Below are 12,726 nucleotides of genomic sequence, written 5' to 3'. Positions count from 1 at the left end.
CATCATGGAAACAATGAAATTTTAAAGCCTATTCATAATTTCAAACATATTCTTATAATGAATAAACAAGGAATTGTATTTGTTTTTCAAGTGAATCCATATCCTATAATGTCCTTCCCATTTGATTTTTGCGGCATCATTTTACAGGGAATTTTTGCAACAGTAGTTGAGTTCTTCCTCAGTTTTCCTAAGAGCCTCAATCTTTGGATATTGTTCTTTTTCATACATATGTATTGGTGATTACCTTACCACCCTTCCCTTCATTGTTAACTGGTCTGAGTGTGCCGGATTCACATTTTCCAGTGGCTTTGCTTCAGATTTGAGCAGTTTTCTAGCATTATTTGTCAAGTTCATCCAATCTACCATCTTGCACAAGTTTTGCAATTGCAATTAACCTGCATTACATCTGTGTCATTTGTCATATGCTTACAATATAATAAATTACAGACTAACAGAAAATGACTAGATTGGGTAGGAGAGACACTGGGTTCCAGGGCTTACAAAGCAAGGAGGGTCTACTTTCATAAGTAGTCCGTTCATTGGTGGATGTTTTCATGTGATGACTTGCACTTCTCTATACAATCTGATAGCTATGAGGACCTGACTAATGAATATGCAAATAATAAGGGCCCTTTTTATTTATAACATGTTTTAATATACATAGCCTTTGAACTTAGCATTTACACTTCTCAGAACTTAAAGGCCTCACAAAAGCATAAAGGACAAAATAAAAGGTTATTCATGTCATGTTCTTTGCAATAGCAAGACATTGGGAGTAATCTATGTATCTGTCAATGAGGACTTGGTTGAATCAGATGCCGTCTGTCTGGTGGCATACCATGCACCCAGGTGTGGCTATTTAATGAGGGAGAAAAAGTGAGTGGCAGACTATAGTATCCTCTCCCCACTTTTGATGGAAAGATAGTTTCTGGCTGGGAGAAACCAGGAAGAACCACATCCAACTCTTAGCAACCATCCCTGGGTACTGGGATTGTAGGAGACGCTCTATTTTTGTGCAATTTCTGTGTGTGTGTTAACACTGAGTAATTTCTTTTGTAAACAAAAACTTCAAATTGTTTTTGGTAAGTTTTTTTTTTTTAAGTCTGTATGACCTGGGGAATCATTTCCCAATTTCAGTTTTGCCAGGGCCAGTTTGCCCCCTCCTCTGACTTTGCAAGACAGGAGAACACCTGCTGGGAAGGGGTTTCACTCAGCTGGCACTCCGGCAAGCAGAGCACCAGCTCTATACTTTATAGTAGGGTTCTTCTGCTGCAGGGGACGGCATGGTGGTGTCTTCCCCAGCAGAAGGTCTGCAGCAGGGATTTTCAGCTTTGGCACTATTGATAACTTGGCAGGGTCATTTGCTGTGGGGGTTGGCCTGTGCACTGCAGGATGTTAAGCGGCCTCCTTGACTTCTACTCACAAGGTGACAGCACATAACCCCCTTCACCCAGTTATAACTGCCAAAAACATCTCCAGACATTGGCTGAAAATCACTGATCTAAAGCTTAGACACCTGCAGTCTTGCAGAATAACAAAGCCTCTTTTCTTGAAATGAGGCTAACAACTTCTAATCTGTTGTTGCTTAAAGAAGTAGCTTGATATCTTGAGGGAAAGTGTAAGTATGAAAGGAAGACTTGAGTATATCTTTTGCGGGAAAGGGCAGATCTTAGGTAGTTCAGAAGAAAGTATGTTCCATACTGGATTAAGGCAATTCCTTTCCTATTAAAAAAAAAAGGAGGTGGGTATTTAGTGAATAAAGTTATCCTTTGTTCAGAAGCTCTTTGGCCATTATCCGTAGCCAGAAACTAGTGATTAAACTGGGGTATGACCACAAGATTTTTCTTAGATAGGCTGGTGATGGGTTACAGTGGAAGGAATACTGGGCTTTGAAGTCACACAGACCTGGACTCAAATCCCAGCTCAAGGTCTTACCAGGTATGTGACACTGGCTTTCAGGTGATTGTAAAGATTCAACAAAGTAACACCACCTCAATGTGCCCAGTATGTTGTGGACAGTCAAGATACTGGTTAGTTTGGATTTCACTTGAGTTGACCTTGGGATTTGAGTTTTCCTATTAGAGTGAGTGAGGGAGTGTTCTGCCCTGGGAACAGTGTGAGCCTCCAAAAACCAACCAGGAGGAGAGCTCCTGAGGGTGGCCCAGGGGCTAGCTCCAGCGCAGTTTCTGGAAAACCGTTACCAAGCCAGAGCCTGTGGTCTGAGTGGTCACAGCCAGTGGGATAATGTACTGCAACCCCATCCGATTAGTTCATTTTAGAAAATGTGCTTTGTTTAGAAATCACTAAGCACTTAAGTGAGGAAGTAACCTTAAGTCCAACTTTGCAGTTAGAAAAATACATGTCACCACCTTTTGAGTGTCATTTGAAGGGGGAAAAGAAAGAAATATATAAAACCCCAGGACCAGCCTAACCCCTTAACAAAGATCAGTGGTTCTCAACTCTTATCAGATCCAACACCCTTTGCATAATTAATATTTCATAACATCCCTTTTAGATCCTGAAGTGAAATTCATAGATAATATACATACACATACACAGAACTTCTAAGGAAGTAATGACAAAAAATAAACAATGGATAAAGAAAAACTAAAAATTCATTTCAATATGTAAACACTCAAGCACAACTACATAAAAAATGTAATTAAACAATTATGCCTACAGCTAAACACTGAATTCCCTTGAATGTGACAACTGCATTGTTGTCTCAGCAACTCAAACACCATGACTGCTGTCAGTCATGTGACTGAAATTGGTGAACAACTCGTGGTAAAATTTCAACCCAAGTGAGTGTAATCTTTTTTATTCAGTCAGTCATTGTGATCTTTTTAAGTACACTCATATGCAAAAAAAACTTGGTGTTTTATACATTAAAATCAAGTTACAGTCTAGGCTCAGATCATCATAAATAGGATTTTCCACCTACAGGAATGTCCAGCAGGATGGTTGGTTGTGACATGAAGCAGTTCTTGCTGTGCATGATGGCTCCTGCATTTTTGGCTAATAATGACCCCAGAGATTTCCAGAGGGCACCCTTTGAGAACTGCTGACGTAGATGGTATGACTGAAGGAATATGGAGCCCTAAGAAATGAAACCTCCACATTGTAGGACAGATCTGATTTCCTATTCCTCCCCTTCCTTCAAATCTTCATCCAGAGTCACACTGCAACTGAGGCTGGAATCAATAGACCATCCTGGAATCAATGGCAAAAGACCCCTAGTTCCACAACTATTTTTAGCATTGACGTTAGATATGCCTCTCCTGGGTTTGAAAGAAATCGAGAAAAATGTATTCATTCTGCATAATTTCCCTAAGAATTTGCTGGCTGCTGCTGGCCAAAGAGGAGAGGAGTTGAAAGGGCACCGATGTCCGCGGCAGCCAAAGCTGGGCCCTGGTGCCTAATCTCAGCGAGGGCTGGGCCTTCCTCCCAGGTCACAGCCTGCCTCCCTTCGCTTCCTTACTCACCTGGATAGAAAGGCACCCCCAGCCCCTGGGAGAGCAGCGGCCCAGATGGGGCTGCAGCAGCTGCCTCTGCCCTCCCTTGGCTCCCTTCAGTGCGTCTCTGCAGCTTCACATTCCTTCTCCTTCATTCTCAGGGGTGCCCCCTAGATGCACGGTGCCGCCATGTGCCCTAGCGCTCTCTCCCCTCGTCTTTTCGTGCGATCCTCCCTCTGCCTAGAACCCCTGCCTTCTCTCCCACTCCTTTGGCTGACTTCCCATATCACTCCCTCTGTAAAATCTGTAAATCTTGCCTGATGACCCTTGGATTACACGTCCCTTCTGTGTGTTTCTCGTCCTCGTCTGCATTGATCAGTTGTGGCACCAGTCACACTGCTTTGTCACTGCCTTGTGTTTGCATCAGCTGCCCAAGGGAAGAAAAATACATAAAGGTTAAGGACACAGGCTCTGAACCAGTCTGCCTGAGTTCAAATCCCAGTCCATCTATCTCCTACTGGTACAATCTTGGGCAGATTACTTAATCTCTCTGAAGCTACCTCATAGGGTTGTTGTGAGATTAAATGAGTTAAGGCAAGTAAAGCCCTTGGCATATACTAAATGCTCAGCAAATGTTAGATCAAGCTGGTATGTCCTTGAGGGCATAGACTGTCCTGTTCACTACTATGTCCACATCACCAGGCATGGCACCCAATACACAGTAGGCATCCAGTCTTTATTGCCTGAGTCAGTGAATGGCTGTCATCTTTTAATCACTTGCAAATCATCTTGTCCTCTGCTTCCTGTTTTTACAGTCCACAATCTTTAGAAGCAAAGACCATCTGAAGAAAGACAGAAGCCAAGTATGTACAGTTCATCTGCCCTAAGAAATGGTACTGTGTGTAAGCTCCCAGTTTAAGAAGAGAGTGTTGGAACTGGATTTTGCTTCTCTTGGCTACATCTTGCCGTGTAATTCAAGTTGAATGTACAACAATTTCATGAACTGGTACAAGAATCAAAGGATTGTTGAAGGCGTCTGATGGCCGTGATTCAGATAATTCCTACTGTTTCCCCATCCATCCACTGCTTTAAAATAAAAATATGAAAGGCGGAAAAGGGGAACTGGGTCAGGATGGTGACTTGCAGCCTCATTCAACCACCCCGCAAAGAGCTACTGGGTAACTTCCACATGTCAGGCGCTGGAAACAGGACAAAAATAAAAGTCATATTCCTGCCCTCTTGGGGCTGGGGTTCTAATGGGAAAAGACAGTGGGAACAATGTGCTGTTTCCCTGGCACCCTGGGACAGAACCTCCGAGGGCCCGCCCGCTGCTGGTGGCCGTCCTGGGCCAGGCACACCTTGGACCCACCTCTCTGGCACACAGATGGCAGGTGGTGGGGTTTTTTCCGTGTGGATCTAGGCCTGTGGGTCCTGCTGGGTGTTACCTTGGCCTGATCAGCTGGCTCCACTTGCAGGGCTGCCAACGGAGCCTCTGCCTCTGTTTCGGTTGTGAGGAGCGTGTGAGATCATCATCCACTGCCCATACACGAGGGCCTGTTTCCCCTCGCCACTGCTCAGGCGTGACACAGCTGATGGGCTGGGCACTGTACGGAAAACTCACACCCACAGCTCTGCCCAGTGACAGAGGCAGTGACTATCTGATAATGGCTGCTGACAGAGTGCTTGTGGCGGGGCGTGTCCCATCCGGAGGCTGCTCTGCCCCCAGCGGGCCCCACCCTGCTCCCAGGTTAGGAAACCCAGCCCCGCCCAGGCCCTCCCCAGCGTCCTGTCCAGGTGGGCACCCGCAGCAGGTGCCTCTGCATCTTGCACCAATCTTCCTGGAGTCAGAGCACTTGCCACATTACTTTTCTAACTATTATGATTCTTTCATGACACAAATAAAATGTGTTTGTAATTGAAAAATTTTTAAACTTACCTAGGTAACATCCATTATCCCACTACCCAGAAATGATAGCTGTTGACAGGTTGGTGTAACTACTGGGAAATTTCCTAAATCTGTAAAAAGACTTAACTTTCATAAAATTGAATGCATATGAGTCAGTCATCCATGTCAATAAATGGTGTGGAAACAACTGGACAGCTACTTTCCTCCCGTAGACATAATCACTTCTCTACAAATCAAGGCTTTAAACAGAGAAGCGCTTTCAAATATGCCACAAAACCAAGAAACCGTAAAGGCAAGGGCTAAAGAAACCAACACAAAAATTGTAAAGCTTTCCCAACTGGCCGCAGTTTGGCAGGACTTAGTAAGGGTGGAAGCTGCACATACTTTATGACCCTGTGTTCTACTTCTAGGTAATTATTCTAGAGAAACTTTCCCATATGGGCTCAAGGAAATGAGTACAATGACTTCACTCAGCATTATTTATAATAGCAGGAAAAAACTGGAACTGGTCAAAATCTATCCATAGGAGGATAGGAAAATAAATTGTAGTGCATTCTTACAAGATACTCCCCAGCAGTGAGAACAAGGGAACTGGAGTGGCTTTGCCCCCCCACCCCACCCCCTCTCCCCGATTTTGTCCTGGGGACAATTGGCAATGTCTGAAGACGTTTTTGGTTGTCACAACTGGGGAGCAGGGAGTGAAGTAAAGGCCAGGGATATGGCTGTGATGTGCAGGACAGTCGTTCCACAGCAGAGAATTACCAGGCCCTGAAGGCCAAGGCTGAGAAGCCCTGAGCTGCATCCAGTCAACGTGGGCTGATCTCGCCACCAGCCTTCAGTGAAGAAGGAAGTGCAGAACGGCCCAGTCTGATATCTTTACAGATACATACATATATAGCACATGGAAAAATCCCATCTGGGAATGATACACGCCAATGCCCTGGATCTGGAACAATCCATCCAGGCATTTCCCTTTTCCTTTTCCTTTTTTCCCGTGATGCTGCTAGTGTCTCTTTGTTGATCTAGATGATAAACAATACAGTGATAAACGTGTTCTCCCTTGTTGGTTTCGTGTAGACTAAACTGATAGCCAGGCATTATCAGGACAACTGAGGTACACATTTTCGCCATTTTGATAACATTGCCAAATGGTTCTCCTAAAAACTTGCACGAGTTGGCACTCCCCCTGCAGGCCGCATTGCACAGTCATTGCGTTTCTGCCTCGCCTCCCTCCCCAGGGTCTGAGCTTCGTGAGGAAAAGGACTGTGACGTTTGTCCACATGTCCTCAATGTCGGGATAGGTGCTCAGCAAAATTTGGTTGAATGGATTAAGACCTTACAACACGTTGTGACTGATATAGGTGCAGAAGACAGAGAGAAATAAGACACCTGGGCCCTCAAGAGACTTACAGTTCAGTTAACTGACAATTCAAGTCTAAGGGCCTGTGGTGCCCTATGTCCTACAGAAGGCAGAGGGGGAGAGGGCACGGGGTGGGACTGGCCTGGCAAAGCCAGCCTGAGCAAGTACTACCGAGCAGGTCCTGAGTCATGAGGGTCTTCCCCGTCCTCGGCAAAGCAGGGAAATGGCATTCCAGAAGGCAAGAGCTCGAGCAAAGTGCCGTGCCAGGATGAGTAAGGCGTGCTTGTGACAGAGTTAGGATGGAGGTCGTCTGTGCCAAGAGGCACCATGGGGATCCGATCAGCAAGGAAGGCAGGGCCTGGAAGGGGGCAAGCCTTGCTCAACAGGCTAAGAAGTTTAAACTTGATCCTGGAGGCAACCAGGAGCTAATAGTGGGGAGTGCCAGGAGGAGCTGCTCTGACCAGGAAAATTGGTCACAGCTGGGCTGCCTGCCACACCTGCTCGGTACTGCTCCCAAGCTGCCAGGGTACACTTCCAGGTGACCAAAGCTGGATCCCGCCCTGGGTGAGGAGGGAAGGCCTGTGAGGTGGGGAGAAGCACAGTCCCTGGGCTTAGACGGCACGCTGTGGCTTGTTCCCAAGCAGCCCCTCCACATCCCTGCTGCCACACCTGTGCTGGTGCTGACAGGCCTGTGCCAGAGCCCACACACTGGGGCTCTTGAGAGCTGATTTTGTGCCCTCAACTCCACGTTCAGGGACATCAGGTTGGTAGCTTGAACTTGGCTGTGGTGGAAATGTTAACACCACAGAGATCAATAAACACTGAGCATTGGGGCTCCCCAACCTCGACCCCAGCACCTGTGTTCCAGCACACCACTGGCTGTTTCCTTCAGGAAGGAAGAGGATTCAGTTTATTCAGTTTGCAGAGGGCAAGAAGGGATATTCTTATTTAGGGAGGCCAGTGGAACCTTTACAAGATGAGCATTTGGCCAGATAATGGAGGAAGCATCAGGAGAAGTAAATTCAGATTTCTAAAAGGCAAGCTCACCCTTCCCAGTGCAGCTCCATGCTGCTGAGCACAGGCGTTACCAGCAGCGGCTCTGCCAGGAGTGTGCCTGGGCTGGAGTCCTGGGTCTGCTGGTTACCAGCTGTGTGACCTTGGGCACACATCACCTTTCTGGGCCTTGTGTTTGTCATATGTAAAAAAGGATATTATTAACCCATCTCCTAGGGTTCTCCAGGTGATTAAATGCGTTCCATGTACCTAAAGCTCTTGAACAATTTTTGGCAAGTAACTCTGTCAATATTGGCAAAATTCATAAAACAGAAAACTGAAGTGTCTGGAGAAGCAGTGTGACTTACCTACAGTCACATAGCAAACTGCAGGCAGAGCTAGAATGAGAGCCCCAGCCTCTGTCACGGCAGGCAGCCTGCTAGGCATGTCTGGATTTCTGTGACCCTGACAAGAGTCATGGGTCTCCTGCGGAGAGTACATATGTCCTGGATTGATGTTTACATGGAAGGGGTGGAGCAGGCAGACCCAGTGGCCTCTGACCTGGAAGGGTCAGGTTGCTGAGGTGGCCTCCAGGATGCACAGCCTTCCTTGCCCAAGGCAGGGCCCACAGGGGCCTGGGCAGGGTAGTGACACTATTACTGCAGTTTGGCAGGTCATTCGTGCTATGACTGCCCTGGGCGGGGAGGTGATTTCTGCCAACTTATCAGTTCCAAATAGAAAAAACAATGGTGCACATTAGCTTTGTTTGCCATTTATAATGAACAGTAGCTTCCATTTATATTCCATCCCTACTCTGTCCCCGCCATGTCGTCCGTCGCTGCATGCGGGGCACTATTCCAAGTACTTGGATTCAGCAATGGACAAAATAGACAAAGCCCCTACTCTTTCAGACATGACGTTCTAGTAGAAGGGGGAGGTGGATGATAACCAAGTTAACTGAAAGATAGCTGGAAGGAATCTGAGGCCAAGAAAGGCAGGTGAGGCATGGCCTAAGATGGGGTTGGGGAGGACTCTCAGAGGAGCTGACATACGAGCAGTCCTGAGGGACAGGAGGGCGCACCACACACAAAGCCCGCAGCCTCGCACCCACAGTCTCATTAAATCCTTCTGCCATCCCTGGCCAGGTGGGTGCTGCTGTCCCATTCTGAAGCTCAGAGACATGCACCCACTTGCTTGTCAAACAGCCCATAAGGGCTGGCCTGAGATTCAGACCCAGCCCCGCCTCCCAGTCCTCAGCTCAAAGGAGGCAAAGCACATTCACAGTCTGCGTAAGTCTGGTGGGAGCGGCCGGGGCCATGCGTCAGAGGGCAGGTGCAGGGCTGCTGGGCTGAGCGGGGCTCGAGTCAGTCTGGAGCACCTCCTTGAAGGGGCGAGTTTAGAGATGAGCTTTAAAGACCAGGAAGAAAGGGCAAATCTCAAGGGAGAGGGTCTGGCTTACTGGGAGCCTCGGTGGGAGCAGTGATGGCTGTAGGCAGAGTGAGGCCTGCCTTAGAATGGAAGTTCGGTGCAAATTCTGGGTAAGAGAAGAAGAGGTGCCAAAATTCGGGTTGTGTGCCCTGGTTCTTAATCAAAAGCCTTTTATCACCACACACAGGAGCTGGAGGGTCATACAAGCAAGACACCCACAGGCCTCGCCTCAGAGAGGGAAAAAGCACAGGGCAAAGCCAGAATGCCTCCGGGACAGACTGGGCCCCCCCAAACCCACGCACATGCAGACACCTCCCATTAGACCTGATTTTAAGCGCAAGTCCCCTCCTGGTGCGTCCTCAATCCCACCATCTCAGTCTTCAAATCCTCACTGCCTCTTAAAGCCACAAGAGATTTGAAAAATCTATAGTTCCTTCATTCACTAAGTATTTATTGAGTACTTGTTGTGGGCCAGGCACAGTTCCAGGAGTTCAGCAGTGACCCAGTCTGCCCTCGCCGTCGTGGACTCATTTGTCTGGTGGCAGAGGTGAACACTCCAAAGGAGACAATGTAGATTAGTTAAAATTATGATGAATGCCACAAAGGACAATGTAGAGATCAAGTCGGGGCAGAGTCCTCGTCATCGCTAGATGACCCACCAGACCCACCCCAGGCCACATCTTCCCAGGATTGTGCCAAACGCCCCAGCCTGCAGTCTGGGGGGAGGGCTGTGGGCATGGGGGTGGTGGGAGGGGGGCGGTGAGGAACAGAACGGGGTATGGTGTGAAGAGGGGAACTTCACCTGCCGGGGCCCAAGGCTGGCTGGGAGGGGCCGCTCCAGCTGAACTGTCCCTCCTCTGCCGTCCACCAGAGGGCGCTAAAGCTGAGGGTGGGAGAGAGGACAAGGTCAAAGCAAGGGGCGGAGGCTGAGAGGGCCCCAGTGAGAAGGGGCAGCCTGCTACTTTGTTCTTGGGATGGATGTTCTGCTCGGGCAGCCTCAGCCCCCAGAAGGGGAAGAGGTGCTGGGGAAGGATGGCCCAGTAAGCTAGGGGACTGCTGGAGTTGGGGGTGCAGGATGGCCCAGGAGGACTGGGACTGGAGCTCTAGGTCAGAGGTGGGAACCGAGTGGAAAAGTCTGGAAGGCAGACACCTTCTCCTGGCACAGGGATCCACCCTCCCTCCCTGATGCACTCCCATGCCCACTCATTTGTTGCTCAAATGTCACCTCCTCAGACAGACATTCCCTGAGGTCTCTTTCCCCCGTCCTCCATCTTAAACAGTACTCACAGTCTTTTTTCTTATCTTTATTCTGCAGTATTTTTTTCATAGCACTTAATATTTTCTGACATTACATTGCCTTGAACCCTATGAAACGGTCAAAGATCAGCAGTTCTACAGGGTACTATGTATTTCTCCATTGGTTTTTCATCTGCCTCCCCCACTAGAATGTCAGCTCCACCCAGCAGGGTTTGTATCTGTTGCGTTTCCGCTGCATTCCTACCACCTAGTGCCTGGCACATAGAAGCCCCTCAATAAATGTTGAATGAGTGAGCAAATAAATCCTTGGACTGGGCATTTGGCAAAAAAACTTGATAAAGGAGCTGGATGTGAGTTAGAACTGACCAGGGAGCTGCTTCTGGGATGGGAACCCAACAGCAAAAGGGCAGAGGGTGTTCCTGGGGGGCAGCCCCAGGGACGAGCATCAGGCACTGAACTAGACGCTTCCATGTCACCTTCTTTAGTTCTCATGACAGCCGCATGAGGTGGGTATTGTTACCCACTCCCATTTTACGGATGAGGGAGCTGTAGCTTAGGGAGGCTAACTAAGCCTTTGAGGAACTAACAACCAACCACGGAACAGCCCCCGCACGCAGGGTCTCTCCTCTGCATCCCCCTATGTCCTTGCGATTTTGATTGTTCCATGGGTTTTGAAAGTCCCTAAGGAACACGCCCTGCAGGACCCCAGGCATGCCATGATTCTTCATTTTGTAGAGGCCCCATGGCCAGTCATGCAGAGGCTGTGCTGCTGGCCCTGCTGTTTGAGGCACGAGGCTGTTGTGTTGGAGGAACGGCCATGTTCCCGAGGCAAGATGGAGTCTGGCTGGCAGGACGGGCAACAGGGGCAGCTAGCCTCATAATCATGTGGGGCTTTTGTCTCAGTTTCTAGGAAGCCAGTTATCAGTTCCCAAAACCATCCCTGCCATCCAGAGGCTCACAGCTAGGAAGACAACAAATCCTATACGATGTAGTCACCTGCCAGGCACTGAGCCATCTAGGAGGTGGCGAAATGTGCAGACTTGGGAATAGGACACCAGGTTTGAAGACCACATCCACCACTTTCTAGGTCATGTGTGACTTCAGGCAAATTACTTAACCTCTCTGGGTGTCTGTTTCTCCATCTGAGCAAGGGGAACAAAAGCATCCAGGCAGAGAAACGCGGCCCTGAGAGCCAGGAGCAGCCTTAACCCTATCAGCCAGGCCATCCATGACTATGAGGGATCAAAACAAAAATAAGGCCACCCCATAACCATGTCTGAACACAGACAAAACATGAATATGAATACCCACTAAATGTAGTCCAAACCACTACAATGGCCAACCCACCCGCCCCCAAATCTAGCTACTGCTTCTTTACCAGTTTCAGCTCTCTCCTCTTTCTAGTCAGCCTTCCTTCTAGGTAAGATTTATTAAGACACCTCATCATAGACTCACCTCCACTTCCTGATAGCATCTAATCCAAGGAAGAGGAAGTCCTGCTTCCTTAAACCCTCCTCCAAGCACCTAACACAAGCCCAAACTGGACACCAAGTCCTCTCCACCCCCACCTCACAGAGATGCCCCACGGGTCCCATGGTGCCTGCTCTCCTTTGCCGCAGTGAGTGAGAAACTCAGCTTGCTCACCCATGGGTGTGTTTCTAGTGATCTTTGGCTGGAGGCAGGGACAGTCCCACCTCATCGGGTTGTTATATTACACTTGGAATGATACATTCCAAGGACTCTTTAAATATGCTTGTCATGTTTTAATGATTTCTATTTTACAAGGACACTGAAACTCAGAGAGGAGAAGGAACTTTGCCCAGGGTCATACAGCTGGTAGTACAGAGTGGGATGGAAATTCAGGTCTCATTCCAAAGTGGGTCTCCTAACCCCCTTGCCTGGGCATTGGTAGGGCAGAAATCAACACTATGATGTTGGACCAGTGTCTGGAAGGAGAAGAGCAGACAGGCGCTGGAGCTCAAAGGGAAAGGAGTCTGGAGCTGAGGGAGGGAAACATGCAGGATCCTCAGTGACCCTCTCCTCTTCCTCGCCCATGTATGACTTTCCTGACTGGTCCTGTAAGGCACTTCTTTCCAAGGCTGCCTGGCTGCTGAGTAAACCCAGGCACAGCTGAGGCCTAAGGTGGGGGTAGGTGTCCTCAGAGTCTGAGGCCTGAGTCACTTCCTGACCATTGCTTAAGAGGCGTCAGGGCCACAGCCTGGCGGCCAGCTCGGCCCTCACAGCATTGCACCCACTGGAACAATGCGCACTTACCTTCCTGGTATTCCTCACCTTTCTGGCCTCACGTCTACCATGCTCTGGTTTTC

The sequence above is a fragment of the Manis pentadactyla genome, chromosome 16 (genome assembly GCF_030020395.1).
Source record: "Manis pentadactyla isolate mManPen7 chromosome 16, mManPen7.hap1, whole genome shotgun sequence".
Lineage (NCBI taxonomy): Eukaryota > Metazoa > Chordata > Mammalia > Pholidota > Manidae > Manis > Manis pentadactyla.
The sequence above is the reverse complement of the archived record's forward strand: the minus strand, read 5'-3'. Positions refer to the sequence as shown.